A 25,434-nucleotide genomic window follows, 5' to 3' on the forward strand; every position below is an offset into this window, starting at 1 on the left:
GCTCTAAAGACATGACCTTGAATTAAAATACTTGAGATTACCATGGAATTAAAACACAGCAGGGAGAAACTGCTGGCTGGTAGGGCCACCCCTGCTTTAAACAGAAGCCCAGATTTTCCTGATCAATAGGAAGAGGTGTAATCGGGCACATCTCCCCCGGGCTTCCAGGAAGAATATGAGCATCGCCGCAGCTCCACTGACGGGGAGATCACCGAGCAGAACATGGAGAGATGAACTCTGTGCCTTTAGTGATGGGGCAGGCCCTCAGCACCCATGGGGCACGTCAGGAAGAGCTGCCACAGACTGCCGCAGGGGACTTCTGTGGGGAAGGGGAGCCCCATATCTACCGGAGAAGGCACCTACTAAAGACAGCAGTACTGCTGAAATGGTAGTCAGTGAGTTTTAAACAGCTCCATCTGTAAAACTTGCCTTCTAGCGTCCAAAAGCCAAAAGGATGCTTTCTGACCTGAGGATACACAGAGTTGTGCTTAGCATCAGGTTAAACGATGATAAAATCCTGGAAAATGATACTGCAGAACATGAAAAAAATATGTATATGTTGATATAGCAGTTACAACGGGTAGCAAACAAGCAGTTTTTAAATGAAGCCTGTTAAAGAAAAGCCCCTCCCTGTCCCGAGGTAATTAAGACCAGCGATTTCTCCACAGAAAGCACGCCTGTGGGCTAAAGGACAACTCTTGTGCTCCGCGGTGCGGGTGAAGCGCCGAAGCGCCCCAGCTCCCTTCACGGGGCTGCACTGTGCGCGCTGGGGCCCGGTCCGCTGCGGAGGGAGCACGGGCAAGGCTGCGGCACCGTGCGCCCGCCACCAAGATCAGCCTCTGCTCCTCTTCCAAACAGGCTCTTCCCTCGCAAGGAAGACCCTGTAGGAAAGGGAAGAAATAAAAACGGCGGGGGGAGGAAAATGGAGGACCTGGCTAAAAAACTTACACTGAATTTTTACATGCTATTATAATACATTACCTGCCTGATGGACTACTAGGCACATTACTTCCAAAAATAAAACCTCTGAAATTAATCTTGCAAGCTTGAGATACTCTTTTCTAGCGCTGCAAACAGAAAACTTGAGCTATCATCTTGCTGGAGTGGGTCACCACTGCTTTAAGGAGACAGCAGACACATTCCTGCGTCATTTGTAACTGCTTCTCCCACATAGTTTTGGAAGAGTAAACACGACCATTTATAGCACTTCTTTCACACACTGAAACTATTTCTACAGAGTTCTCTTTCTCATTATTCATGAGGTTCGGTCAAATGAAAAAAAAAAACAAAAAGGATGAAAAGGGAAGCATTGCCAGCCAAAAGCACCCCATCTGCAGAGCCTACAAAGCTCTGCCTGAAGAGACCCCTTTGCCTGCACCCAAAGGCTCTAGTGCAGGTGGAAGCAATCCCATGCATGGGATTGCAGTCCCCAGCATGAAAAGATGATGCAATATTTCTCTCATGTAAAATGTGCATTTCTTCACTGAGAATGCCACAGCATTATTCTCAATGCTCTGGGCTCTCCTATGTATGAAAGTCTGCACTATGCTGGCAAATATCCAACCACACAGGGCTCTATTGCCCTCACGGCTTTCTATGAATGGCAGGGCTTTAACGGCAATGCAAAACCTTAGGATTACCAAGCCTTACAAGTGAGCAGCCACAGGACATGTCTGAGTGTTACTGTCTTTCTATTCATGTCAAATCTCTGTTCTCTTTTGCGGAAGAACACTACAGTTCAAAACATTTCATGCCACGTTTGTCCTTTCAGGAAGCACAATATATCATTGTTCCCATCAGACGCTGTTATTAAAGACAGTACCTTCTAATTTAAAAATGCCTGTTGTTAACTGGAATTGTTTAAAATATACATTTATTCAGCATAAACCATATGGTTAGAGAGACTATATATATATAGTCACTATATAGCCAGACACTATATAGCTACAGTAGAGAGCTTGCACTGATATACTGGCAGTGCAAACTTTGTATTTGGTCATTGCACCAGCCCTCTCTGAAGGTGACTTGTATGAACACCAAACAAGATGACAAAAAAAAAAATGCAAGGCAAAAGGAGCCCGCCAGCAGGACAGTTATCTACACAAGCCACTAGAGGACAAGCAACCCAAATTACTATCCAATCAGCAAAATGATTCATAATTAAACTGTACTGGCAGTTGAGCATTGAATATTAAACTTCCAGGATACAGCAACTGGTCCAGATACTTTTATTAGGGCATCAATATTATTTTGCATCTCCAGAGAGGATTTCCCTATGAACTACTGCATATGTAAAAACCAACTTAATCCAAGAGGTGGAGCTAATGATACATGAAAAATATTTTAATGGCTAGAAGTTATTTTCAGTCCCAGTCACTAGAAGAACATGGTGCCACAGTTTTAATGGATTTGTGCCAAAAAAGATGGAAAAGGCTTTTCTGGTGAAACTCTCACAAACAAGAGAGTCCTTGTCAGCATTGCATCTAATTATACATGAGCACTAATTGTGGAAGACGTCAGTCACGTTGTTCGATGCACTTCTAATGAACCTATACACAACAGAATAGATCACGAGAAATGAAAAAGAAGGCCCCAGTTATGATCAAATTTGTTTAGGTCACCTATCCAAAGATACACAGACATGTTTTCAAAATTGCCATGTATGAAGAGAGAAAGACATCTCCAGGCTTTACAGGAGCAAATATCTTTATCGTACATGCAGCACTTCAATCCTCACAGGTCTCTAAGCATCAGTAGAATATAAACATTAAATAATAAGCTTCTGAGTTCTCATCAAATTTAATATAGTATATTTGAGTATATTATGGAGCACGCTGCATCAGCTCTGTGTGGAGACACACTGCAAGGTATTGGGATGGCTCAAAGAATTCAAAGTGAAAACAACAGAAGCATTTCATCTTGCAAATGACAAGAAAGGACTAGGAAAAGAAACACAATTTCCCCATAACCATTTTAAATTTGGAACACCCTCACCCAAGAAAGCAGCTTGCTTTGTGGTGTGTCACTAAACCTATGGAGTGCAAAGCAGCCAGGGGACAGCGGTCCAATGCGGGGTATTCTCTGTTTCGAGATGAGAAGGCAGCTCTGCTGTCTTTGATTTCTCGAACTACGAACCCACAGACCAAGACCTATGAACTTCTTTGAAATTGGTGCTGCTTTGAAGCTTTCTTTCTAAAGTGAATGCCCTTCCATCAGCTGGTTTTCAAACTCCCTAGGACTACAGGAAAGGACTACATTTTTCAGTTTAGTTCCATTTCTTCTCTCTTGGTTCTTCTCCCCTCAAAAAAACTATTAAACTAGTGATTGGGGGTTTTTTCGCCTATATTTTTTTCATGTAAATTTTAACAAAAAGACTTTCAATCCTTACTGCAATAAAACATACTATTTTCCACAATGCAGAACAGCCTTGCAATCAGAAACTAATTAGACAGATGCTTCAAACAACCCTGATTCAATCACAAGTTACCTGCTAGAAAATGCATGCAATATCATGATGCTGTGTGTGATTTTATAATCTTTATAATTCATGAATAAGAAGAACAGTGGAAAAATTATATACTTTGGATTTAATGGCACTATATTATGGCTGATGGAGTACAAAACCCTATTTGATCTGGTGACAGTTTTATTGCAGTTGTAGTAAATTGAATGTAATCGAAAATTTATGCTTAGACTAATACCCATGATCTCATGTGTTTGCAGACATGTCTTTCTGTAAAATTTGTGTGCCTTATTTCACTCTACAGAGAAAAATACAAGGTGCATCTTTTATTAATAGCAATAATGAGCACATGGTAGACAATTAAAGGTGGGTACAAATTTAATTACAAATAGGATAATTTTGCATGTAGGAGGTCCTAGAGTACTGCCAGCACAATACCTTTGGTCAAAAGCAAGTTTAGCTTCTACTTTAGGACATCCCAAAACAGAATTAACCGTAATCATAAATAATTCTGCTTCCTTTTTAAATTTATGGGCTATATCTGCTTGGCTTCATGACAGTATAAATAAATTCCTGAAAAATTAATGAGGAAGAAATAACCAAACCCTAAAGCATCTTTAATTCATTGGCTTTAGAAAATAAGGGTATACGCTTACAAAATTTATAGCCCAATTATATGTTGTAGGGCTAGCCTGGAGGACTGTTGTATGAGGAGTTGGTGATCCACATAATAGCTGGCCCACGTATATGCCTATTGGGAAACGCTGTATGCCTCAATACATATGTATGTGATTTTTTAAGCACCTGTACTATGTGTTGTTCTACTTGAAATATTATGCAACCTTGTCCACTATACATATCATTCCCAGGCCTTGCAGCTTTATTAATGTGATAAGGGCAATAGGGCATATGGCCCAAGGGATTTTTTTAAGCTAGGGTCACAGTCCAGACCTGCTTTGCTCCCAGCATCTGATGAACCTGCGTTGTGAACAAGGCTCTAAAGGAGCACAAGTGAACGGGGAACTGGTGCACCTCCAAACAGAGGAGATCTGTGCATGGTGCTGTGTCATCCATACTGTGTCACCCCCAAGTTCCCAGTGTCAGAAGGGCTGAAAGATTTTGTAATATTTGCCTCACTTTTTCTGGAATAACGATAAATGGTTGTTTGTCTTGAAAACGTTTGTACCTGTCTTGTTAGGATTTGATAAGAACTGGTACCTCCTAGAACAAAACATACCTCCTCTTCAGAGGCCTCAATGGGAGTTATGGATATGTTTTTGTCTTCCATAAACGAAAAAGCCAAAGCATAAAAGAAAAAATATTTTTACACCATATGGAAAATTCTTTTCCCCAGCACAAGGCAAAAAGTAATATAATACCACTGAGAAACCATGCTTCTGCCTTCCTACTGATGGAAACATGGAAACACTACGATGAAAAGACCTGCAGTCTTATCCTTCCCACCTTCTTCCTCTCCATCTAGAAAGAGAAGGAAGAGAACAGACAGCACAGAGCTTCACCTCCTCTAAGGACAACAGGCTTCCAAAGAAGCAAGGGAGCGAACTCAGCTCTCCATTATCTGGAAGAGGGGGCCAGGGATATCCTGGAAGATCTGTGGTGATATACAGCTGCTTCTGCAGGGAAGCAGAGCACAGAGACACCCGCCTGCATGGCCCCATGACTTGGAAACCTTGTGAAGATGCCATGGCTCATTGGGAAGAGTTGTCCTCATCCTTTCTCTTAAGCCCTTCCAACCAGGTCACAAGGTTCAAAAAGTTGTTTTTTTCCCTCCTCCCAACTCTTATTTCTAACCCCATCTGCAAGTGTGGGCAGCCTGATCCTCGACCAAGACAGAAGGACAGCTAGTCAGGTGAAAGCATAGGGAAGAAGACAGACAAGATCTCATCCTGAACAGGCAGTGAGTGAGAAATCTCTCACAAATCTCTGCCTCCCAAAAGACAATATTTTAAAGACAATATTTTATTTTCTTCACTATTAAGTTTTCATCCTTTTTTTATTCTGAATTATCTGATTTCATCTTTTAAAAAGTTTTATCAGGATGGCATCATTTGGGTCAATAACAGTTGGCATTCTACCTTAACAGCAAGAATGGTGTTCATATTGTCCAAAACCAGAAATTTTGAACTTTTGAAATTTGATTCTGACACCAAAACAAAACAAAAAACTCCTTAGCTTTTGATGTGTCATTCACTACAACTCAACAATAGGAAAAAAAAAAAAGTCACGCAGTGAGTGCACAAAGTATTTAGAAGGTATTTTTGAAAATATAGCTGTAAAATAATGTAAGTACCTATAATCTTTCCCTTACACAGATTTACTTAGAAAATGATAGAAAATGATAGCACTATCACAGATAAGATTGAAAAGAGTCACATTTTTGTTAGCTACAGGATATAGAATAGAACGCAAACCAAAATAATGTGCATATATTTCAAGTTCCTTTGCCTGCAGCAGTTCTTGAATAAAGCATTTACAATACACCAAATAATTGCATCATGTTAGGTTTTCAAGACATTTAATTAGAAGGGAACTTCAACCAAAGGCAATTAAATGTTCTATGTATGTATTTATTACCAAATTTAAAACTCATAGTATTTAAAGTTGTAAATCCTGCTACATATAAATCTATCTCATATCAATTTTATTATTTTTTTCATTTTTGAATTTATATGTAAGGATATATAAAAACACAGAGTTAAGGATTGTTTTGGTTAGGTAGGTATTTAATTTATTTATTTTTTCTGCTGAGTATCACAGTCACATAATATTAGGAGCACTGTTTTTTTTTTATTAACTGACTAGGAAGTATTAGCCTTTAATGCCATATTTATATGCAACTGTCTGGGGAGCACATGTAAAATAATGGTTTGGTCTTGACTGCATTAATAACAAAGTATACTTCATATTAGATGCCTGTAACAAACACTGCTGTAATATTCCTCACATATTCTCTTCGAAGAAAGAGAAACAACTCTCAACTAAGCTGTACTAAAATAGCATGAGAAGAAATTCAGACTTAAGCCATGTAGCAGAGTCCAGTTAATGTGATCCTTTGGGCATATCTGCACATTTAGAATCGAATCCCACATTACAGTACGGTCACGCAAAAGTGTAAAATATTCTGTATCAACTGGCTGGAAAAAAGTTTTACCCAGAGGACAGCACTGTAGAAGTCATTTTGTTTAAGCTTAAAATTCTGCTGCTCATCTTCCTCTTGCAGCTCCAGTAGCACTGAACATTTCTAAGTGGGAAGATTTATTTCAAAATGCCACTGTGACTGGGTAAAAGAAGGATAACAAAAAGCTCTGTACCCTGGGGCAGGCTGATAATAACATATTGCAAAAAGAAGAGTATAAAATGTAGCGCTCCTCACAAAGAGTCTTGAGGGGAATGATGTGGCCACGACACATGTGGAAGAGACCATGTTGTGCTCTTCACTGCTCTTTGTTGGAGATTTCATCACAACAAAACTCATGGATGCCATACTAAAACCAATGGTATGGAAACCACCAGATGCTGCATGACACTATCACTATTCATCCAGGCCCACGTTTTCAGCTTTATTTGATCTTTTTCACTCTTCTGCTGTAGTTGCTAAACTCATGTGCCAGTGAAGCCTAAATTACATGAAAGACCTCCTTTCTTGTGATGTTTGTGCTCTGAAAATGCTACCGTTTCCCTTTGGGCACTTCCTTTCTCAGCATTCTCAAGTACTCCATTTGCTTCCCCTTTTTCCCCTTTTGAAAATCACACAGCCCCAATATGCAGTCCTGACACAGCATCTGCGGAGCAGCTGCCACCTCAGCTCACCTGCTTGCTCCTCCATGCCCTGTCCCACAGGGGCTTCCAGGCCCATACTGCTCTAGACCTTTCTGCAGGCACAGATGGACAGAGCTACATCCCCACAGCAGCTGGCCACCAGCCCAAAGGCCAGTGTCACCCCCGCTTCACCCAGCACGTGAGCAGATGGGGATGGCCACCACACTCAGGTGAAACCACCTAAGCACCCCCTTGCCGTCCCTCCTGCTTGGATGTGGCTGGCTCATTCAGGTGACATCGAATTCAGGCAGGTTACACCAAACACAGGTGGCAGCACTTGAGCAACAAGTATTGAAGACACAAGCTACTTTCTGGGAGACTGTTGCCCCTCTGCACGTTGCATTCTATTCTGGAACTGGCTGCGAGGCGTAGGTCTTATTATAAAGATGTTAAAAACAAATTACCCTGACCAAATTAGCTCAGGAAAAAAGTGGGGCTTTTGGAGCGTTTTTCAACTGAACTGCATTTTTTTTTTCTCTTTGTCCAATTACAACCTCTGTTCTGAATGGTGTCAATGCCTAACCACTATTTAACAAGCTCACAGCAGTGATTCTACATGACAATGCCTCAAGGCAGGCTTTTTTGACGGAGGATTCATGCAGGCCTTTTCAAGCTCATCAAGAAACCAGAACCTGCTTTTAAAGTCCAACTGATCACTTGGGGGAGACATCTGCCAGTGCTATGTATCTCTTTGAGAGGCCATCTGTCTCAAGCAAAGTGCCAAATTTCTTCCTAGACCCGCAGGGGGATCGGGTAGCCAACAAAAGGAAAGTTGTGCTGACAGTGTGTGGCTTTTGCAATCAGTTTAAGCTTAGCGATATGACAGCTGCTGCTTCCAGGTCCCTGGCCCTCCCTTGGGCCAGCACCAGCTTTCTTCATATAATCAGTGAGATCAAGGGGCTGCAGTCCATCCCAGAAGAAAAAGCACAGCAAAGGCAAAAGTCAGCTTTTAAAAAACAAAGTTAGTTTTTGGTGGTACTTCCTGATACTGCTGAGGAGGTGGACACTGACACTACTGGAAAGTAGGTAATAGAAACACGTCACTTCTCTTTAGGATATTCTTGCTGCTCAGCACAAAATCCATGATCTGCTCCAAGCTTCACAGGTGAAACTCCCAGCAACTAGGTTTCTCCTTAGGGCTCGAAGCTCTTTAATTACAGCTCATTGCTAGCTCAATCCTGTATTCTGTATTTCAGTAATCAGGCTGTACAGCCAAGAGATGCAAGGGACAGGACGGGAGCTCCCAGCTCGGCCTCACCATCCTGCCCTGGCAATACTGTCCAAGCTCTGCAGTTTCCGATTTGCATGCTGACCAATCTTTGGCTCATAAATACCAGCTAAAAGTCACAATGTCTGTGAACAAGTACCTCTGGCTTCTCCAATTCAGCAGAACTGCTTGCAGTAGAAGGATGCCACTGCAGAGCTGTGTTAGGGCTCAGGAAACCAGCTAGGAATACGCTAACACAGAGCCAGGCTGCACAGCAGCCCTAGGCCGATCCTCAGGACAGTACAGCTGAAGTAGCAGGGGGCCAAGCTCAAGTTAATCAGATAGATCATTAACCCCAATGCTCAGCTCCTGTTAGACCACAGAGATCACAGAAAGATCTCAAAGGGGCCCTAGAGAAGCATCCAAACCGTTGTTCTTCCCCATGACAGAAGCAGCTGCATCATTCCTGGGTATTTGCCTTCTTGAACACTTCTAATGACAGATTTTCATCACCTTTCCCCTAAGCTTGTTTCCCAGCTTCACTTCTGCCTTTTTGTCAGAAATCTCTTTTGCATCTCTTACCTGAACCTGAGCCTTTCATGCTGCAATTGGAAAACAGTATTCTTCTTCAATCCACAAAAGACCCTGAAACAAACGTATCTGTTCCTCTCTGCGGGAGTCTGCTATTTACCTACCATCTCTTTCTTAAAGAAAAGAGAAGCACAAAGTGAGGAGTCCAAATAGTTTCTATGATAGAGAAAACTTGCAGGAGGTGTAGAGGGTAAGTAGGGAGCTGGCTGATGCTGACAATGGTAACTTGATGATTAGAAAAATAAGTAGAAGGCCCCAGTTAACACTCTCCATTCCTTCTAAGATATGGTTCCTCACAGTGGACAGAAAAGAGAAATATACTTAAAAATGCAACTCTTCATACATATTAGAAAGTACTGTGAATAAATAATTAAGGATACCATCTATTCACTGGTAAAAATATATTTCAGTAGTCATCTAGTGGGAGAGTCTCTCATACTGCAGGGAAGCTGCAAGAGCCCAACATCAAAGGAACTCTGTAGAAGAACACGCTTGTACAAAGCTTCCCTTGTTAATTATTGTTGCAGATTGCCAGGTGCAGAGATGTTTTTAAAACTCTTTGGGAATCTGCTCATCCTACCCTCTCAGTGACAATACAGAGAGTTCTCCTTGAACACTATCAGTGAGGTATAAAAGGTTGCTAGGAAAGGAGGAACAACATGGAAGTAAAATTTCAGTAATTCTTCTCCAGAGGACATAGAGGCACAGCACCTTTAAACAAACACACCTGTGCTACAAAATCCAAATGTTACCTTGTGGCCAATTCTGTCATTATTAAGGCACAATATTTCCTCAAAGACAGGAATAATTTCAGTAATCAAAATCCATGCAATTTTATCCATATTCCTTAACCAGGAATAAGCATAGCATTCTGCAATTTATTTGACCTTGTGTGCAGAACAGCCATCCACACACACTTATTTTCCTATAACATGATCAGAAACATGAGTTCAGAAATATTTGTTGATTAATATTAAAAAGATGAAAATGACTTGATGACTAATGTCTTTTCCTCACAGACTTGGCATTTTTATTTTAGGCAATATATTTGAATGACTTAGGTGGTGAATATAAGCAAAGGTATGTTTCTGTCAGTAAACTATATTTTTCAGGACTGAATTTTATGCATAATTTTTATTCATTAGAGCACACATGGTAATTCATGAATACAAATGCCTACTTTGATAAAGTAAACTACGCTAAAGGCTACTTGTCTTTCTTAAGAGCAGATGGTGAAAATACCTGCATTCAAGTGTCTCTGTAACACTGTACTATTCTTGACATTTCAACAGGAAATAGCTATAAACCTTATCTTAGCTACCATAATCTGCCCTTTCCTTTATTTAAATTAATATGGACCACATATCACGGATTTACTTTATATCTATTAAAGTCAATTTTAGTAACTACCTCGTCCTTAAAAAGCTGATGAAACAAGACTGCTTCTTTTGGCACACAGGAGAGAAATACAAATGTAAAGCATTTCATAGCAACACAACGTAAGGACTGAATACTAATGATATAATCTCTGTGAGAGATACTCAAGCATGTTGTTCATGGCAGCACAACCTTAGGATTAAATTATCCTCTTGGAAATTGAATAAACACTGAGTATTATTCAGTGCCTGCAATGCATCAAGACAAAACAAAACACTGAATTTACTTAAGGAGCAAAATATTAGTCAAGCTATTGGATTGCTGAACTGTAGATTCTTAAATTCTATTTTTTTCCATTTATATCACTTTGAAAACATTGCTGCTTTGCTTTCTGTTGGACTTTCAGACAAGCTTGTTATGGGTGTTGTTTCATAATAGGAGTCTTCTGATAAATAAGATTACTGGATCCTAAGAAGATACAGTTAAAGGAATTGAACTGAGAATTCTCCCGAAAGCTTAAGACATCCTTTTCATTATACATATATATAATATATACACATATATATACACACACACATATATATATATATATAAAATCTATAATTATTTATCATAGTCCTGATTATTTTATAGAAACTCCTCATGGTATGAAGAGAAGAATATCCTATGGCAAATACTGAGTGATTTATATGATCGTTAAAGCATTTGTGAGCAAAGGGACACAGTAGCTCTTAGAGTTGGACAGTGAAGCCACTCATGGAGCAAGACAGCAGAGTAATTTGCTGAAACTGAGCTCAAGAACCTTGATGAATGAAAAACCATTATTTTTTCCAGATTTACAGAAATCCAGAGAGATTCCCATATCATTATGGAGAAAGACATGCGCAGATGAGAAACAGAGTGGAAAACACTTCTTGAAAGGTCAGTGTATCTGGGTCTTCCAGTGTCAGGGCTTCCAATTCCTAAGCCTTTTCCCATGCTTGGCTTGACAGAGGCTTCCTGCCACATGCAAAGGTGGGTGAAGCTGGACGGTGAGTCACCAAAGCACCGACCTACAGCCCCAGAGGCAGAGAAGCAAAGCCTGTGGCAGTAAAGGATTGCATGTCACAGTTTTAATTGCTCTCTCTCCTTATTTTAACTTGGACTATTTTTAATATGAAATACAGCAAAACATTAGGGGACTGCTGCAAGTTAACTGCAATGTTTGTGAATTTTCTCTGAGTTTCTTAAGTTCTTAACCAAGACCTCAATGTAAAAATACTATTGATTAATTCCAATGATAGTTTCAGCAAACAACTATATAAAATTAGATTTTTTAACTCTTATTTTATTGTATGTGCTCCATGGCTGGATACAGCTCAATTGAATTCAGTTATACACCACAAAAAACAAACAAACAAAACAACAACAACAACACAGCAGAATAATCAATGTAAAGTGACTGCCTTCCCCAGGAGAAAAAAGAACATCATCATGCATGAACTAGGTCAAGAAACAGAAAAAAGATGAGACTTACAAACTTGATTCTTTACTGATCAGTACTGATCAATATATATTCCCTGTCCTATAGCTTCAGAGCCATGGATCATTGCCTTTTTTTTTTTCCTCTCCCCATTGTTGAAATATTGCTACAGTGCCACGACGAAAGCCAATCCAACCTTTAGATTTTTAATAATTACACAGAGGTTTCGTTTACTCAGCAGCTTGAACAGGGAGTTGACTTTTTGTATTTCTGACCATTGCATATTAACACTGTCTACCTACATAAAAATATATATTATGGAATACATATATCTACATAGTTGTACCATGCTCTTTGTGCAACATAAAATGTGACACCTCCAAGAACAACAGCATAAGAGTAACCCCCTTCCAAACAGAAATTGAAGTATAACACGCTACCCCTAGTAGAGACTGCACACTGCTTTCATTGCCTCTGCCTTTTGCATTTGATCAAATGCAAATTTCTGTGGCACAAGAATTTTGCTGCAGCTTTGAAAAAACAACCCTGGAAGAGCAGTTGTTAGGCCCCAAACACACCTCCACTGTAGAAACAGGTTACCTTCTTTTAATGGAGAGGCCAAACTACCACTATATGAGGTCAGTGTAATTAACCTGGTACCCGTTTTGGCGTTCTGTAATATGCCAGACATCAATCCCTAGCAATTTGGCATCTGCTAAGCTCCAGCACACACAGGGAAGACTGCTGAGCTAGTTTAGGAAAACAACAGTCCTACTTATGATTTGGAGACCTTACTGGTGCATGAAGCATTAAGTCAAAATCCCCGGCTTTCCATAATGTGTGGATTTCTTTCTAGGCACAATCCAAAGGCTTAAGTTAAAGTTGTAAACCCATGCCTGGCTTCGGTCCTGACAAGAGTCAAAACTGACCTTGATTTCCTTTCCTTGTGTGCCCTCAGATGAGTGGCGTTTGAGGCTCATGGAAAATCTCATGAGACTTTGCCAATCACTTAGTCCAAATGTAGATGTCCCACTGAAAGCTTCTCCTGCTCTGAACTTGTTTTAAGTTCAGAAAATAAAAAAAAACTCCTGCCCCGCCTAAAAACCTCACCACTTTTAAGTTTCCAAAAGACTACTACTCCCCCCTACCATTTGTCATCCCTTTCCTCCTCATTGAAGCCAAGTTAATCTTCTCTCTACTCCAAACCCGTCTACTTTTTGTCCAGTTCTTCATTCAAGAACATAAGGGTGCTCAGCATGGAAGAAAGATTAGTTTCTCGAATATCTGTCACTTGATTTTATATAGGGGCTAATGAAAGATATACAAATAACATGTGTAAGAGCTAAATTTAAAGGTGCAAGCAAAAAAAATCTCACAGGCTGTGTATCTGCCCAACTTCAAAGTGCATTAATATCCAAATGACAAATATTTCAAGCTGTTTATTGAAACATATATATATATACATATATATATATTTAAACATACTCTGGTGACAACACATAGAAACAGAAATCTGCACCAACAGTCTACCCTAATGTGCTGTCTGTCCCTTGTGGACAAAGGGACAGACTGGTCTCTCTGGGTGACATTTTCCCCAGAAGCTTTACAAAACTGAGGATACCCTGTGGAAATCAAAGTTCTTCCTGTTCTTAAAAACCTTCCTCCCAAGTTCCCCATTCATCCTGAGGTCAGTTTTGGGAAAAAGCTTAACAAAGGAAAAGAAAAACTGAGCATGCATAAAATAGTTACAATTTTCTTGGCTCTCTGCTTGCACAGAAGAGAGGCTGAGGGAATGCTGTGGACAAAATTTTTGTCTGAACAATTCTGAAAGCCTAGGAAGATGACCTACCTAAGTGAAAACATGTACTTTAACAAATGTTAGCCAATGTGCATTAAATGGTCTGCACTAAAATCATTCAGTGCAGAAAGCAAGCCACAGTATTCCTGCATGTTACTTGGCTAAGTTATACCTTATCAGACATTAACAAGCAGTGTGATAGCATAAGGATGGTAAAAAACTGTTTTTTGGTAAAGTTTGACAAAACTGTAAATGCTTGCTTAAAATGGAGTAGTCACAGTTATTAACATTCTGACTAATCCTATCTGAATCTGCATTTCCTCCTACTAAAGAATCACATTCACATGTTTTACCTAGATGCAACAGACCCAGGTAAGAGATGTCACCTCTCATGTGAGTTAGGAGAAAGGCAGCAGGCAAACCTTCTCAGTTAGCTCAGATACCCGTTGACTCAGTATTGCTCCCATGTGCGGAAAACTTCCGTTTTGTTTCTTTTTAGGTCAGGTAATTCTTTCCTAGTTCCATAACAGCAGCCCTTTTTGGCTCTAGAGAAACTAGATCTCATCCAAATCCAACATGATCAGTGGAAGAACACGGATGGGACATGTTAAAATTTTGAGCTTCCCATACATTTGGGGCAGTCGCAGCACCAGGAGGGAGCAGTACGGCTGCAGGGAGCGCAAGGCACGGCTTGCTAGCAGTGTTTGCTAGCAGTGGTTTTGGAAGTTAAGCTTCACAAAGGCATACTTCAGCAAAGTGGCACCACTTGGCCCAGCCCTGGGACACGTCACATCGCTGTGGGTGCTAAGAGTGCACTGCTCTGTCCAGGAGTACCGCAAAGGTCTCAATAAAGCATCTGTAGGCTTCCTGCAGCTCTCTGAAACCAGTGAAACACCACAGGATTTTGCTTCATACAGGAACTCTGCTTTGTTCTCCGTGGGGAAAGGGGAGTGCTTTGTACCAGGCAGGCCCCACTAACATGGCCTTTCACAGGAGAACAAAAGCCCGTGATGTGATTTTGCCTGCTTAGAATCTCAATTAGAGAATTAGAAACTTGGATGTGGCAACTGTAGACAGCATTGAGAGCAACCAGGAAGTGGGAAAGGGGTGATGCAGGAGACAGGATTTTCTTAAAATGAAACTGCCCGCCTTCGAAAAAAGAAAAAGCTTTAGGATGCAACACATACTTCCTCCATCATCTCAGATAGATCGCTAAACACCAAAGGCAACTAAAATTCAATATGCCTCTGTTATTAAAAAGGAGGGTATTAGATTCTGTGCCTCAACTTCTCCATTTGGGGGAAAAAAAATCTAATGACAATAATAATAACGACATTAATAATAATAATGATAATTTGTGCAAATTATACAGCTTAAGTACTTGAAATATGAGCACAGTTAGAACAGCACACAATTTTGATTATCAAGTAAACTATAAATAATTCTATATAAAGAGGCGTGAAATTTTAAAAATATGACTTGTTTTAAAAAATATCTTACTGCAGTTAGAAGTTATTTCCATAGTAACTTATCTCTCATATGAATAAGATGAATGTGTGCTATAAGAAGAGACTGGTTAAATTATCTCTCCTAGTATGCAGGGAGCTGAACAGATGGCAGCAACACTGAGGTAGCAGCAGTAATCTAGTCTTAGCTTATCTATGTAATCTTTATCACTTCTATAAGATGAGAAAATGATTCACCTATTAAATAGAACATTCTATGGATGAGGCAGAAAAGTTTACTTTTTTTCCCCTCTGGAAGTTTTAGGAATGCTTAGATATCAGCATTAAATCATTACAATTTCTAAAAACAAATTACAAAGAGAGGTACCTTTTTTCTGTTAATTAGTGGTTCTCCTTTTTTTAAAAAAATTAGTTATGAGATACATTCTAAATAAGCAGTCTCAGTAAATTGGTAGCTCTCTTTTTGTTGTTGTTGTTTCTTTGCTTTTGTGCTAAGATTATCTTGAATGCTAAGGAGAGAACCAAATACTGAAGATACACCTTTATCTTGCACTCAAGGAAGACTTGGGAAGCATGCACTGCCAGAAAACATGAAAACATTCGATAATTTTTGATAATAATTTGAGGATAAAGAGGCAAATACACACTAGCTATAGTTCAGCTGAGGTCAACAGTGATGCATCAGGAATTTACTTTGGCCAAGAACTATAAACATACTATGTAGGTAAACAGATCTGATTCATCTTGGTACCTAGATGAAACTGGTTTCCAAAAAATAGGCATCGGGGAGAGGGAAAGCCCTGAAGGTTTCAAAGCGTCCATCATGTAAGGAACTGAAGAGAGTAAATCAAATTAAGCCACAGACTGGAACAAAGCTACAAAGCTTCACGGCGTCACCAAGAAGATGCTTCCTGCATCCAGCCGTGTCCTATTAAAAATAAAATGAAGTCTCCTAGGGTAACTTTCTTGCAAAAACAGGGTTAGAGAGCACAAAACATTCTGTGTGACACAAAACTTTGTTCCAACAAATGGATCCTGCCTTAATTTTCACAGTAACTATACAGTTTATTGTCCTCATCCAGGGACAAAAGTGCACAGAGCTGAGAGATCATGATCCTTCTACAATGTCACAGTGTTGGAGAACAGAAACACTGCACCTCCTTAACCTGACAAAGGATTCCTTAATTGAAGAAGGAATGTATATATTTATATATGTATACATATATGATACACCAAATGGTTGTTCTGCCATTCAGAGAGACTGGACAGGCTGGGCAGAGAGGAACCTCTAAAAGCGCAGTAAAGGCAGGATCCTGCACCTAGGGAAGAACAATACCATGCACAAGTACAGGCTGGGGGCTGACCAGTAGTCTTTTGTCAGCCTCTTTTTGACAGCCTCTGATTTGACTCAATCATGGTTGTCTAGGCTGACTACGGCAGAAAGTTATTAAAAAAATAAGACTACCAAATATACTGGAAGAAAATAATGCACAGGTAAGGTAGGAAAATAGTCTTCCCAGGAGGAAATGCAAGGAAAAGATGCCTGAGTGTACCTGAGGACACATACCAGCAGTTCTCCCCTTTTCTCAAAAAGGGAGCCATTTTCCAGCTGGAAAAGAAAAGAGAAAAAAAAAAAGGAAAAAAAAGTGGCATTAGCTCTAGGGGTTTTTTTTCCTCATTATTTGCTGTTATTTAAAACCCAAACACCAGTTCTGTTTATCTTATATAGCAGACTGACAAAGAAATGAGACTACCAATGCATCAGTACCTACACAAACACATCTACAAAAGACTCAGATGCAACCCGGTGATGCTCATTATATTAGAGACAGAATTTAAACTTCCAGCACCTCTGTGGTTCTTTCATATATACATATATATCCCTGGGTAACCTGATTGCTGTCCCATTTCTCTGCTCCTAGAAAAGCCACACTGGAGACACAGGAAATCCATCATTTCCGTTAAAAGAAAAAATCCTCTTTGAGCAATCTGTGAGTACTAATCCTAGCTTCCAGCCAAATACCTGGCAACATGGAAAACCTCCAAAGACCCTTTTATTGTGGTTGGCACAGTCTGAAATCCCATCGAGACAAAAGAGAGCTCAACACTCACTGAAGAGCACTCACCTCCACTAGGTCAAACTAATTTAAAACACACTAGTGAGGAATCATATTATCTGACATTAAGCTAAAGATGACCCTCTGGTCATCAAAACCAGGCAGGTCTGCATCATCACTTTTAAACCCTTCAATGCAATTACATCTTAAATCCAGCCAGAGAAGACCTGACTCACTGTATTCCGCAGTAATATGTGATAAATACTTCCTTTTAAAAGAGGATTAAGACCTCTATATGAAAGAATAAAGTAAATAATTACATAAGACTTTTCACTTTTGTTAAACTCTCTCTGCTATTAGGAGAGAGTGTACCTATTTTGTATGCAACACCAGAAGTTCTTTAAATTACTTCATTTTTCAGAGAAGCTTTTCACTTCCAGGTGTGACTGCACTTGCAGCTCAGCCAGCTCCCTGAGAGACACAAGGTATTCACAGATGCAGCCCAAGTGGCAGAAGCTGCATCACGGAGGAAAGCTGGGAGAGAGCACCTTCGTATTACAGATGTGTTTTGCTGAAAGACCAGTTTAACACTAGTGCTTGTTGTTAATTTCTCCTTTCCCTTTTTTTTTTTAATAAAAGGGAAATCTCTAGAAAAAATACTTTAAAAAACGGTATAAAATTTATGTCCTGAAGAATATTTTGTTTCCCAAATAATTGATGGCAACATGTCAATTCCATTAAAAATCTCTCTCAGACCAAATTATTTTCCCCAATGTTCGCTGAAAAATAACAGGCTATCGACTTTCTGCAATAAAAATCCACACTACGAAGCAAAACTTACAGCAACAAAATAAAAGTCAGAATCTTGCTGGAGAACAGCTGAAAACATTTCTGCATTATGAGCAGTCTATGCTAAATCAGTTTAAAAGTTAGTCCTGCTCACACTGAAATAATATTTTTAAGGGATTACAAAAGAAGATGCAATGCAGAAAGCCAGAGGGAGAGCACAAGCCTCCAAGCAGTGACCCCAAAAGGTCCTGAATTATGTGTTCCATTGGAGGAAATGACATGTTTATTTTACCCTACTACAGTTTTCACAACCCATTTTACCACACCACGGAATTACCAGGCCCCATTGTAGGGCCTGAACTGTTTTTCAACTGCAGCAGTAGCTTTAAAAAACGTGACCTTTCCAAACTCAGATGTGAATGATGCTTGGTGCTGCTTCCACTACTTCAAGGCACAATTAAATGGTAGTGCTCTTTAGGGAGAGCCTGCAGCATACAAAACTATTAACCAGAACTGCTTAAATGCCTTTAACAAAAACCCACTGAGCTTTTCACCATTTCTGTAGCATGTGAGCTTTGATAACACTCAGTACACATGCAAGCTTTCAAACACTGAAAGACTCATACTAGAATTTTGCTGCACTGGTGGCCAAGGAAGTAGCAGCCACAGCCAAGTTCCCTGAAGCACTGAGATGTAATGGAGAAGAAACCAGAGAGTTTGGGTTTTGCTCTCCTGGGCTTGCTTATAACCACCTGGGAAAAGATCCATGTAATACGATATGAAAAACACAAAGATAATCCAGTCTTTGTGTTCGGCTATTGGTGGAAAGAAAGGTTAACTCCCAAGCTTATGAATCCATCATCTCCCTAAGTTTTTGTCATGTTTTTTAATGAAATAAAACAGGGCTGAAAAGAATGCCAGTTAAGTTGCTTTCCTTAGAAGCAAGGAGCATTTTAGTCAAAGAACAAATTCTTTATGAACTATTCTGCCTTTAAATAGATGATCACAGCTCTTCCTGCCCCAAGGCACCCAGTCTGTAGCACTGTCATTATGAATACACAAATAACCTGCAGCTCTGACACTTCACAGCACAACTAAGAACAACAACACAGACTATGTTAGGGGAACTCAAAAGCTTGGATTTTTGGCAAATCTGTATTGAGCGTTAAAGAAGGCCCCCAAATTCAAAACAATGATTAATCTATATTCAATAGTGTCACTGAAGTAGATCTGGCAGCTGCATTTCCTTCTAATTGCTGCAATGCAAAGCCAGGTAATAGTATTCATTGAATTCCTGCAAACTAGTCCTTAGGTCACCCATGCAATTCCCAGCCTGTATCAGCAAGAGGCAGGTGGTGTAGCTGCCCTATATTAGAACCCATGAAACAGGAAGAATTGATTGCTAACATGATAAATGGCAAAGGATTTCCTAAATAGAAACATCAGCAGGGTCTTCTTATTTTATGTTTCCACTGTTTTATGTTTTCTCATTGGTATGAAGCCTTCTAAAAATTCAGAACACACATTATTTTTCCCTTGAAGATGTTAATAAAATTTCAAGTAGAATAACATTAAATGGTATTTTTCAGTCCTTTCAGCAATTTTACATTCAATTTCATTTATATCATATAGAGTGATTTTAAAACAAGCTCCTATATGTAGCCCTATCTCATAACAAATTAGGTAGAGAGAAATTATGCAATCAGATTAGCAGAGTCATTCAAAATTTTTAGAGGACAAGAGAAATGGTAATAGAAAATTCATATTTTTAAGTGTTTGCAGGAGATAAAAACATAAAACAAAGTGAAAAGCTGATATATAATAGTTGTCAAGAAACTGACAACTCAAATTACCACAAAGATATATATTCCAGGGGCAAACTAAACTGTGTAAAAATAACTGCTCTACCTTCTAGCCTCCAAAAAAAAAAAGTATTTTGATGATACCTCAGAGATCTGCAATAAAGTGCATTTCGAAAACACTAACCAGGTATATCTATATCTCTATTTCTTGAGTAACAGTTTACTGCCCAGTAAAATGCATAGTCGAATTGCTGCCAAACAAGGCACGTACCAGTTCCACAAGATGCCTACTGCCTGGCTGCAGGTATCAAGAAGCCTATGCATATGCTTTCTTAGACTTTTTTCATGCCTTTCTTTAAAGTCGGCTTAGATGTCTTCATGTGTTGGAACTTCTAACACCTTGTCAAGGTCTGCAGATGCGGTTCTTCTTCCTGACCATGGATATTTGTAGAATTGTGGATAAACAGACAAAGCTTTTTCTCTCAGGTCATTAGAGCCAACCAAATCGGAATGCGTCATGGAACCTTGATGTTGACTTGATATAAGCCAAAAGACTGAAATTCTTTCATCCTAAATTGACAATCAACCCTGTCTAAAGCTATTCTTTAAATATTTTTATCTCTTTTTTTTTTCTTATATCTGTTCAAATCTGTGCATGTCTGATTTAACACACACAGATATTCACCACAGGTCAAAGACCACTTGGGAAAATCCATTGGGAAAAGTATCACTTTGCATTCTCCACGCTGGCCAGAATCTCATAGTAGCTCAAAAAGAGCTACTATGCACAAAACCAGAATCTGGTATCTTCTCACAAGAGAAGCAACAGCAGTCAAGTGAGATATGAGGGAATAAGAGCACCAAACATTAACTACTCTGGATCATTATGCCAAAACTCTCAGTACTGCACCAGCAAACAATATGTTTAACAGGACTCCAAAGCCTTTGAGTCCTGTTTTCACAGCTAGGCCTGCAAGACTGCTGGGAAGTGGCCCATTTCTAACTGACCTCACTCTAAACTGACACCGTAATGCCACAGTGATTTTGTGCATGCAACTCACAGCCTGTATTAGCACAGACATCCCGACTGTTTCTCTGTAGAGGAAAAAAAACATACCTCTCATAAATGCCTTCAAGACATTTTGTCTGAAAGTACCGATGTACTATGTTTCAAAAGGAGCAGAAAGGCTCGAGAAAATGAATGAGCGCCAAAGATAAAAATTACATTTATATCCATTTTTACCTATTTGATGTAGTTTGAAACAATAATATTACAGAAGCAGACAAGCTCCAGTTATGTATGAGCATCTGCACGTACACATCTAAAGCATTTGCCAACAAAAGTGCATTTCTCTCAATCCTGAAGCTTAAAAGTGGATTTGACCATCACAATGAAAGGGTGATAACACTGTCTGACCTCTGCCTGACTCGCTGCCCTCCTCCTGCATGCTGACTGGCAATGGCTGCTGAGAATGACTAAAAATAACCAGCTTGTCTCATACACTGCTATAAGGGCAAAGGGAGAAAAATAAGTTGCATACTTGAGTTTCTTGCTATTCACCCCCCTGTCATCTTCCCCTTGTATTTTTCCCCTTGAGAACAGAGTTTGTTACAGAAAGCACAATTAGAACGGATTATGAGAGCCAGGAACTTATTAACAATTTCTTGGCAGTGCCAAATGGGTAATGAGCTTGGGGTTTTCAGGCAGAAGAGGGAATTGAGCAGAACCTGCTCTATGGAGGACCATGTGTAACGGGGACATCACACTGCCACCCAGAGTAGCCTTCACTTTTGTAAGCTGCACACTGCATGAATCCAAAAGAGAGGACACCACCACAAAGAGCACAAAAAATAAGCCCCAAATATGTTTCCTTTTTTCATATTCTGGGGAGAGGAGGGAGGGATTCAGGAGTTTTAGTTCTACATGATTTCTATTTTGTTTGTCTTCTTTTATCATTTCTTTGGCCAAGGATGCTATTAGTAGCTGTTCACTATCCAAAAGATAAGATTTGTCATGCTCTGCCTCAATCTTATTGCATCTAACAAATCAACCCATCCTGGGGTCAGGTCACTTGGATACCAGACCCTGGATACCAGACCCTGGTATCCAAGATATTTCCCTGAAATTCAGCTGTTAAATCCCAGGAGAGACCCTTGCAAATAAATCAGTATTGATTAAAGGACAAGGAAAAAAAATACATTTGAATTATTTTCTATTTGATTGATTTAAAAAAAAAAAAGAAAAAAACCCAGATTAGAGCAGATGCAGAGTATCTAATCTGAAGCTCAAGCACCTTGGCTGATAGTTTTTACTAATATCAACACGCATGAGTTTCTCTCAAGGCTCCAAGTACTAATCACAGCACCAAGGGCTGTCTGGTTTTTTTTTGCTTTTCCTAGGAGGATCTCATCATCAAATCAATGACTCCTCTATGCAGTCACTTATGCACTGCTTAATCATGAGCAATGTCAAAAGCTAAGGAGGTAGCACGTGAGGAAAGCAGGCAATGATGCACACACGGGTATAAGACAGCAACAGAAGGCAAAGTTAGGCAGAGCTACAGTGCACATGCAGACTCCCAGGAGAAAAGAAATATGTCTGCATGGGTTGTGTACTGACTATTGGGAATACATCAAGTTTACTGTTCTGTAAACCCAAAGAGTCCTTAAGGGATAAAGCAGCTGATAATTGCCAGGCACATTTTGATACTGAATGACTTCAGAACAGCACCAGTCTCATAGAAGTTTTCACATTTTTTATTTTAATTGGAAACTCTCAGGGTATTTTGAGTGCCAATCAAAGAGTATTTATTTGAACAGGGAAAACAAACTTACATTCCTTCTTTGTTTAATATTCTTTATCAGTGGCACATGTCATGCAGACTCCATCTGCTTATGCACTCAAGGCAAATATTTCTCCTCCTTCCGTTACTCTTCTACTTTATCTCAAGCAGCACTTAAACTGTTGGACTGGATCTTCAGAATTTCTGGCAACCAGGGTAATTCTTCCTTTCACAATTAATCCCAGGCAAATGAACGAAGTCACGAGGCACAAGTCAGCATAGCTCCTGGGCTACAGCTCATGAAGAGTCCAGATCATATTGCAAGGATTCTTTAAAAACTGGCAACACAGCTAACCCAAGCGCTGCCAACAACCGCCTTATTCCACACCACTTGAATAGACAAAAGCCCAAGTTATTCTTAACCAGCAAATTAATAGTGAAAAGAACGAATCAGCACAAGCAGTTGTTATGAGGGCTTTCTCATCTAGAAATAAAAACATGTCAGCAAACTTACACATTAAGAAAGAAAACAGAGGAGGCACAAAACTAACATTTTCACAGTTCAGAGAGTTGCTATTTCAATTTGCTGCTTCTGACAGTGGCCACTCACACATGTGCAAGCCACGAGCAACAGGACTGTTAATGTCAGGATCCTTTCCCTGGTGCTGCCTTCCAGCTCCTGCAGCATGGAGTGAGGAATTTTCCAAGCTGGATGCTGGCTCTGGATCTTCAAGTTTAATAAGCACTGATGGGCCCATACTCCATGGGGTTTGTTCAACTCTTTTTCCAAACCACTAATATTTGTCCTCCATAGTTCTCCTCTCAGTGTATACTTACAGCAAGGTATATACCACAATACAAATATCAGGCAGTTATTTCACCAGAACTTTATAAGAGTGTCCTCTGTCACACCCTGATTTGACTAATCAGAGCCTAGAGATTAAGAAGCAAAGCTGAAAGCACGCGCTCTTTCATTTTGAATTTGAGGCCCTGCAAATGACCTGCTCAGAAAAAAAGAAGCTGTGAATTTGAGTGTTTATAATAAGGCACTCTGCATTTATGCAACAGTCTCTTGGTCATGCTCCATTATCCTGCCTGGCCTTTTTTTGACCTCCCTACTGTCCATTGTCTGACTTCTATTCACAGCAGAGCTAATGCCTGAACATTGCTATGGATATGCCAGATCCTAAGTTTGCAACCCAAGTCATTGTTCCAGGTTCATTAACAGGAAACAAGACCGGCCAAATCTTTTTTGGAGAGCTGGCAGGTATATCTGACCACTACAACAGACAAAATACCAGCTGAAGATTACCCTTAGTGAAATAAGGATGTCACAACAAAATATATTTATCCTGCACTGCTGTTGTTCTTACTCTGCTACACTGGCTGCTTATGAGGAGTATGCGCTTAGAAGCCAAATAATTTTATAAGCAGCTGTTGGATTATAAACCATATTTCAGCAATTTAGTTTCTTTTCACAAATAAACCTGTGTGAACAGCTGTGTGAATGCACAGAACCAAAACATACCTTTAACAGGCATCAATATTTAACTCTAAAAAATAAGGCCTGCACAAAACCTCCATACCAACTTGGTCAAAGTCAGCAAAAAAAGTTTTGTCATCAAACACTATTGAGAAAGACCTCCAGTTTTATTCCTTCCAGGCTGCCTTGCACAGCACGGGCTGGTCTTACACTCCAGCGGGGTCCACTACCATCTTTTCCCATTAAAACCCGCGGCTACAGCTATCTTGCAGACCTACATTTACTGCCCACAAGAGAAACATTACAGCAGAGCTCTTTCTTTTTAGAGGGATTACATCTTGGTTCATATCAGTCTGAATTGAGCAGATGCAGAGACTTACCCAGAGATTGAGACTGGTATGAATGAATAGCAACATCTAAGTATCAGAAAGTAGAAGCAGAACAAGGACTAAAGAAATAGCCTGCACTGAGAGTGAAGGACAGGACTCGCAGTCAAATCTAGGAACGTGTCATTTCTGTCAAGCCCAGACGACCGGCACTCTAGCAAGACAATGCAGGCAGCTTCAATCTGGCAGGAGGAGAAGCTGCTGAGGGAACATAGGGAGGGATGGCAACAACGTCACAGCACATCAGATGGGCCATTCCCTTTTCTGTTAGTTCATGGAGAAAATACACTGCATCAAAGGACCATACTTAAAGCAATTGTTAACTCCCAAAAGGCATAAAGGTCTATCCATAAACTAGTTGGGTTGTCTGTCATCAGTCAAGAACCACGAGACATGAGGATAAAATAATACCTGCCCTTCTGATTCTCTGATCCGTTACCTTACGCGTCCACAATGTGAGGCTGCTCTCGCTTCCCTAAAGCAGGGACAACCCTGGAAAAGTCTCTCCTTGCTGGAAGGCCTCAGACTTCAGGCAAACGGAAGGCTCCTATGCCCATCATAGGCATATGGGTTTCAGGGCTAACTTCAGGGCTAATGCAGCAAGGCATAACACTGGCAAAGGTACTGACGTGGATTTTATTCCATGCCTGCTGATGACCTTAACTCACAAACATATGCTGCTGTTTCTCCAGAGGACAGGAATTTAGAGCAAGCACAGGCTCAATCCCAGTCCTGTTCAGCCTTGAAAGGCCATGGAGCTCCCTCACGTCCAGGCAGACTGCATATAAGCAAGTGCCATTAACAGGAAAAGGTTCAACACCAGACTACTTACAGAAGCTGTTGTGCTTTTAAAGAGGTCCAGACAAGACACAAGTGTCCACTGGAGTTTGATTTTAAGCATGTCCACAACATTTAATAACATTTCCAGTG

The 25,434-nt window shown here is 40.0% G+C and overlaps 1 protein-coding gene across 4 annotated transcripts in view; it reads right to left on the reverse strand.

Moving 5' to 3' along the window:
- The window catches only part of BICD1 (BICD cargo adaptor 1), a 170,001-nt gene that overhangs the window by 46,428 nt on the left and 98,139 nt on the right, over positions 1 to 25,434 (reverse strand). The gene's annotated exons all lie outside the window — the stretch shown is intronic.

Source organism: Tinamus guttatus, unplaced genomic scaffold (genome assembly GCF_059628265.1).
Source record: "Tinamus guttatus ecotype Peru unplaced genomic scaffold, ASM5962826v1 Tinamus_guttatus_pri_ptg000125l, whole genome shotgun sequence".
Classification (NCBI taxonomy): domain Eukaryota; kingdom Metazoa; phylum Chordata; class Aves; order Tinamiformes; family Tinamidae; genus Tinamus; species Tinamus guttatus.